General features: G+C 52.1%; 1 long non-coding RNA gene across 1 annotated transcript; it reads left to right on the top strand.

The window, feature by feature from the left end:
- The first annotated feature begins 4,476 nt into the window (after positions 1-4,476).
- LOC311430415 lies at positions 4,477-5,711 on the top strand. Its single transcript, XR_014688779.1, has 3 exons — positions 4,477-4,775; positions 4,945-5,063; positions 5,591-5,711. It is a non-coding gene; the product is annotated as an uncharacterized lncRNA (long non-coding RNA).
- The last annotated feature ends 1,541 nt before the right edge of the window (positions 5,712-7,252 follow it).

Raw genomic sequence — 7,252 nt, 5'->3', positions numbered from 1 at the left:
CCACTGTTTCCCATATTTACATTTCAGTGGCTTGCAGAAATATGCTATTTCAGATTGGCCAGTTGCCCCCTTCACTACAATGCAATAATTCCCCACTGATACTAATGCTTTCTTTAAAACCAAATATGTTGCCCCCGCATTCAGCATAAGTTCCACCTCTTTTCCCTCTTTCCCCATCTTCATTTTTGTAACCAACAGATCTGCTGGGGTAGATTCCCCCAGTCCTCTTTAGTCGTCTTTTGCATGTGCGACCACCACCTCCCTTCTCCGGTTCCCTTTTCCATTTCTTTTCCGTTCTGGGCTTTCCTTTTGCCAACGCCCAAATTTCTTACACAGGGCGCATTGCTCCTTGCCTAGTCGGGGCTGTTCCTGTCTGGGCCTCCTTTTTCCTTCTTCTCTAATAACTGCTATCAGCCTCTTCTGCATGTTTAATTGAGGAAGATAGAAGAAGATAAATGTCCTTTCTCTTTCCAAATTGCCCTGTGTGCATGCACCACACCAAAGGCATATTTCAAATCTGTCCAAATGTTTGCCAGCTCAAAAGCTCTTATCAAAGTGATGATTTCAGCCTTTTGGGCTGATGTTTGTTACCGTATATCCTGTGAGGCAAAATCCCTGGCGGGCGAAGCTGCTGCCATCTGTCTACCAATCCTCCGCATCTTCTAGGGGTGTTTCTTTTAAGTCTGGTCAGCTGGAGGATACCGTGTCCATGGTCTTGATGCAATCATGAATGGGTGATCTGGAAGCTCTGTTACTGAGGAAAGAGGCTGGGTTCACAGTATTAGTGCTGAAAAAATGTAGTGAACTAACAGTCCATTATACACATTCCTTTTCTTCTTCAGTAGCTATCATTTGCGCATTGCAACAATGTCCCCTTTTCGAAAAGCCGAAGGGGTCTTTCAAGCTTCGAGATCACAGTTCCCGAATATGGTGGGGCTATTGTTGAACCCCTGTGGTAACACTGCCCAAGTAAGCTGAGTTTTCCATCCTCTATTATTATTTTCCCACTCAAAGGCAAAGAGTTTCTGGTTTTCAGTTGCCACGGACAGGCAGAAAAGGGCATCCTTTAAAGCTAGTACCATGAACCAAACTTGACCGTTTTTCTCATTTTGTAATTCCCATCCTTTTTCCCATTTTAAATTTCAAGCATTGCAAAAGAATGCCTTTTCCTGTTGGCCAGTTGCTCCTATTACATTTACGGACTAATTAACACAGAGAAAGAAGCGCCCGTAACCAACAAAAAATTCAAGCTTCACTTCTTCATTCCCTAGCTTTATTTCAACCAGTGGACCTGCTAGGCTAGATGCCCCAGGTCCCCATCATTCCTGACTGTTGTTAGCTTATCCTGCAAACTAAGACAATTTCTTTCCGGTATCAGGGGCTGATTGCCCTGGAAAGAGGCTAACCAATTGCCTCTGTTTGTTTTCTGAAGCCAGGTCCAATTTTTATTTTTTTTTATTATTATTTTTCTCTTTGAAAGTTCAGTCCCATTAGCAATCTGAGCTCACACATGAACTCAGGTTGTTTTAAGAGTTAGCTGCTTTTCTGTTTCCATGCCAACTGTCTGGGACCCATCAGGGTCCCTCTGCCCCAGAGGGCTCACACCAGTCATTTTGAGATCTCAGCCTCGGGCTGAGGCAGACCTATTAACATTCCTACATCCTCTTTCCCCGCTCATTCGACTTCAAACAGCTTTGTCAAATACTACATGCCACACCTTTAACACCTTCAACAACCCTTTTAGCACTTCCTGTATCTTTCTCCAGCCTGTACTTTTCTAATGCCAGCACCAAAAGCTCAGTCAGGGGCCAACTTAATTCCATACCTTTTCCCTCCAAGATACTGAAACAACATATCAATATACAACATCTCATCCCATTTTCCTTCTCTCCTCAAAAACATGAATTGCAAGATAGTGTTATAGTCGATTGATCCGTAAAGTGGCCATTTAGCTTATATAGTGGCCACCATTGATTGCAATACTTGGTGAAAGTCCTCTTGCTTTGTGCTGCCCCAGGCGTTTGGAGCTCTGTCTTTCAGGGATTCTCTTCCTCCAGACGAGCAGTCAGCAAGACAGCTCTGTAGCAATGCTGGAGGGTCCAGCAGAGGCCCAGAGGTGACTGCCCTCCTGTGCAGGCCTGTGTAGTTACTTTGCTCCTTGCTTCTTTTCCGTTAGGTGTATCTCGTTTTCTTTTCCTGAATTATGCCTGTCTGTTTTTGGACACCAGCATTCCTCGGGACACGGTGCAGCGCCGCATTCAAGAGACCCTGCTCTTCCTCTCTTGCACCCTTAGAAAGAAGCAGGCTGTTGATTTCGTCTTCAAGGACATTGGCCATCTGGTCTTCCGCAAGAGCAGAGTCCAAATGCAGTTTTCCACCGACTGCGTTCCTCAGCACACCATGGCAGAGCAGCAGGATCAAGACTTCAGCTTTAAGGCCACTGGCTGTGTGGTTCTCTGGAAACCTGTCTCAGTGTAAGTTTCTGAGGGCTTCAACACTGCTCAGGGTTCTTGGGAAGTCCCGAGGCCATCCAGAAGGACTTGTGGTGGGTCTGACTTATCTCCTGTCTGAGGCAGTTGAGTCTCACCTACGCACAAAGTCAGGCAATGTTATACCTGGGTGTGCATGCTAGCTGAGCGGCTTCTGTTGTTTCTAAGGAAGGGAGGAAGGTTTGTTTTTTTGCCTGAGCAGCCTGAAGGTTAGCTGATTTTGCTGTGAAGGGGATCCTGTCCTGGATGGGATCTCACCCAGGGCTGCTTCTCTCGCAGAGGCGAGGGATGATGCGTTCAGCCACATCTGGCCCTCTCGCAGATGAGCTCTGGTAGCATTGTTATCTTTCCCAAGTGAGTATGCTTGCTTCTGTGGCCCCTGACTGACCGCATAGAATCTGGAGGGGTTGGAGATGAACAGCTCCTCAGACACCCCAGGGGACACAGAGAAGATGAACAAGGGAGTAGTAGTGAGGATGGAGAAAGACACTAAGAGCAGGCAATGTGAGAGCTGGCTCCTGGCAGTGCTTGCAGGTCCAGCTTTTGCTCTACCTGTAAAAATGTCGTCCCATTAACCTGCAGCTTTTCTCACTTTGACCCATCTGAGTCTCTTACTCACCCCACTGCAGGGGAGTGAGCGAGCAGCTGTGGGGCTCATTTTATAACCTATTGGGGTTAACTGACAGGAGATGGCAGCAGTGTTCGGGGCTGAGTTCATGAGATGAGGACGGGTCTAAGGAAACCTCCGTTTTGGGGTCTCTTGCTGAAAAAGGCAAGTATTTGTGAGTATGTCTCCATCAACCTAGAACCTTCCTCCTTTCTCTTCCCTTCCTTAGGCTGAGTGAGAAGACTTGCGTATGGAACGAATGTGAAAGGTGCTGGCATGTACAAGCTAAATATTACTGAATAAAGACAGTGGCAAGCAGCCTCAGCCGTGCTGCATATGAGCTGTGAGAAACGGGAAGAGAAGAGCTGGCAGCTGTCTCCTCTATTCTTTCCCATTTCTGGCTGGGAGCACGATAAGCCCATCGGGACAGTGTTTGCAGGGGCCATGACAATTTTGCTGGGCTAGGGGAAGCCTCCGCTCCTACGAGTGGAGAAGGGACAGAGAGAGATGGAGGCCAGGAGTGCTGCCATCCTGTGCAGCAGCCACCTCATGTTCCCAACTCTCATGCACCTCCCAGATGATGGTGACCCCGACAGGAGTTGCCTCAAGAAAAAGCACCCGCACAGCCCTCTCGAGCCACAGTTTCTTGTGGGGAGAGAGAGGGAGGGTCTCGGGACACGGGCACCAGTCCACATGGCCACCAGGGCTGTGCTGCAGGAGCAGGCTGGCTTGCAGCATGACCTCTCTTTCCCTTGCTTTTCAGGGATTGTGAAAGTTTGGGATGCAGTATCCCACTACATCCCAGCAACGCCTAGCACCTTCTGGCCGGTAGCGGCTCCTGGAAACGTCCCTGTCCGTGCTGTTGGCACCCTGATGGCTGCGTTGGCGGTTGATTCTCCTCTGGGCAGCTGGAGCAGCTGCAGGTGCAGAGCAGCAGCAGGGCATCAGTGCTGGAGGGCCCAGCTGCTGCCCAAACGGGACTGCCGTCCTCTGCAGGCCTGTCTTAGTTCCTTTGCTCCTTGCTTCTTTTCCCTCAGGTGTACCTCCAGCTGGTGTCCTGAATTATGCCTGGCTGTTCTTGCACACCAGCATTCCTCGGGACACCGTGCAGCGCTGCATTCAGGAGACCCTGCTCTTTCTCTCCTACACCCGTGCAGAGAAGCAGGGTGTGGACTTCATCTTCAAGGGCATTGGCCGTCTGGTCTTCTGCAAGAGCAGAGTCCAAAGGCAATTTTCCACAGACTTTGTTCACAGCCTAAGTAACAACGTCCAGCTGCTGAAATCCCAGATGAATGACCAAGTGACAGGACCAAGAGAAGAGCTATGGGCATCCCTGGGAAGACTGCAGAGGATCTTCTGATCTCCTGCTTTTTGGAAGGAGGCTGTTCTCCGGGCCCTTGGGACAGGCAGAGGTGGCGATCTTCAGAGCCCACCTGAGAGGTTTCTTCTCTGTTGCTGCAGCTGCCTTTAGTGCGGAGTGTGCGGGTGAGGAAACAGCTGGAGAAGAGACAGGAGGCCCTGCAGGAAGACAGGACCAAGACCAGAGGTGTGCACGTCACTGGGAAGACTGCAGAGGATCTCGCGTTGGTGAGAGGATCTGGCGTTGGTGAGAAAGTCCCTGTGCTTCCAACGCTGAAGATGACACGAACATCAGGGAAATCAGCGCAGTCCCCTTGCAGGTGTGAGCAGCTGTGAGTCCAGTAAAGACTGTTGCTTCCCGCTGGAGGGACCAGCACAGGCTTTGTACTGTTCCGATTTCACACAAACAGAGCATGGTTGAGGTTGGGAGGTACCGAGTCCCAGAGTCCAGAGTCCCCCGGAGTCACACTGCATTTATCTTGCTTCCAGGGTTGGGCTCTGCATACCTCGGGGAAGAGCTGCAGGGGAAGGGTCTCTCCAAGCACCCAAGCACCCTGCTTTGGAGAAGAAGGGAGACGCAAGTGTGGAGGGAGAGTCTACCAGAACAGGTAATGTGAGAGCGGGCTCCTGGGAGTGACAGCCCCTGGGAGACCTCTCTGCCCTTCCCTTCTGAATGTCCTCCTGAGGGCAAGGGGTACGGAGGCAAAGCTGGAAGGCTGCGCTTTGCACAGGATGAGGCCCCTCCTCTGACCCCAGTTCCCTGCGGCAGTAGCTCTGCTGGGCCTTCGTAGGAACCAGAATGGCAGGGCAGCCCAGAGCTTCCCGTAGCATTCGGCAGTGCTCAGGCCTCTTCCACGCTGGCCTCCTGGAGCTCCTGTCTACTGAAAGCCCCGCTCTGGATTAGATGTGTCCAAAGGTAGCATGTGGGGTACAATGGCAGCAGGGAGTCCCAGGACTCCCATCCCCACCCGTGAAATGCCAGTGGCCAAGGAGACTCCCTTCTAGGCCAACCCATCTCCCAGCTTGCTCTGCCTTTTACAAGTAGCACCGGATCCAGCAGGGAGGCTCATTCCCTGCCTCTTTGTGTGGCCACCAAGCAGCAGCTCTGACTGTCCTTCTCGTTTCCTCCTTACAGGGATGCCTCCTATTAAGAGCCGGCTGCTCACACCCCAGAGTCTCTCTCTATCCAGACTCTCCAAGATGAAAGGGGAGGCAAAGCTGGGCCAGGCTGCAGTGGAAAAAGAGCCTTCTCGCAGGTGAGGCTGCGGGGAACCTTAAAGAAGCAGCCCCTGGGCTCTTCTCCTTGAGTCATCGAGCGGCTTTCCTTAGACACAGGGTCTCGGTGAATTCCACAGGGGTCCCGACACATGCCCCACCAACTTCCCTTTCCCTGCTGGGGACCTGATTGGTGAGCAAAAACTAGAGCAGGAAATCCTCCTCTTCTGTGCTTGCAGGCTGCTGACAACCCGTGAGGAGAGCTCCTCAAGAATGGCAGAAGAGGGGAAGGGCAAGAGCTGTGCTGTGGCCTGGCCCCAAACTCAAGCCCCTGCCTGTGAGGGTCAACGGAGAGGAGGACAGGTAGCCACTGCATCTGTGTGCCCATTGCCGGGTTGTTTCACGGGTTGCCGTCATGGAGATTTGACATTTCTCTAATAACTGCATGCCCTTGTGCCCTGTAGGAAATATGCTGCTTGAGACACAGGGCCATGGTATGACAAGTGCTTTCAAGCACTCGAGAAAGAACCTTTCTCTTCTCTCAGGGGGGCATGTTCACACTCTTGCCTTTGAGCTCCACCAGGAAGCTAGTCTAAAATGAAAAACCTGCCCTTTCTGAGCCTTGTTTTCCTCTCAGAAGGACAAGGGCTCCTGCAAAGCCCACTGCAGTGAAAGTGTTCTTGCCCTTAGTTTCAGAGGCTGAGGGTGTTACCCTTTCATGCTGCCTTTCTGAGAGAAAGCAGGCTGCAGGGAAACTGCCCTGAGCCTGCGGAAACCCTGAGGGGACGACTGCCCCACTGCCATGGGACAGCTCCCACGTTAGCACCCCCATCTAAAAACGTTCCTTGTTTCTGCTTCCCCTGTAGCAGAAGACGCAGATGGAAATGCAGAGGCTGCAGACAGAGAGCGCCTCCTCCATGGCACTTGTGGAACTGAAAAAGTCTCTGCAGATGGTGCCAGTGGACATGAAACAGCAGCATGTCCTCATCCCTCACCCGCCGGAGAAGAAGGCTGAGGCAGCTCCTCTGAGCAAACCGAGTGCCAGGTAAGTGTGGGCCAGCACCCAAAAAGGCCAGGAAAAGCTGAGCTGCAGCACGCTGCCCGAGGGATCCAACATGTGGGCGGCTCAGCTCTGGGCTTTGGCTCTCCATCCCCTGGCTGCCTCGCGGAGGGAATGACCGTGGAGAGGCCCTGCCTCCAGCTGTCCCCCTGCAGACCCAAAGTCCTAAAGCTCCCCTGCAGCTGACAGTGACGCACCCACAATGGAAGGAGGCTGTGCTCCCTGCTTTTGGGCAGCCAGAGGTGAGGGCCTTCAGAGCCCACCTGAGAGTTTTTTTCTCTGTTGCTGCAGCTGCCTTTCAGTGCGGACTGAGCGCGTGAGGAAACAGCTGGAGAGGAGAGAGGAGGTCCTGCAGAAAGACAAGACCAAGAGCAGAGCTGTTGACATCCCTGGAAATTCTGCAGAGGATCTTCTGATTTGGTAAACCTCTCCTGCAACAGCCTTCATTCCGCTAGCAACAGCCCCTTCCTTGGGCAATGAGGCCCCCGGGCTCACGAGAACCCTTGCCCGGGCCTTCCGTAG

This window comes from Aythya ferina, assembly GCF_964211825.1.
Source record: "Aythya ferina genome assembly, chromosome: 1".
In the NCBI taxonomy this organism is placed as follows: Eukaryota; Metazoa; Chordata; class Aves; order Anseriformes; family Anatidae; genus Aythya; species Aythya ferina.
This window is presented reverse-complemented; position numbering and strand designations above follow the sequence as displayed.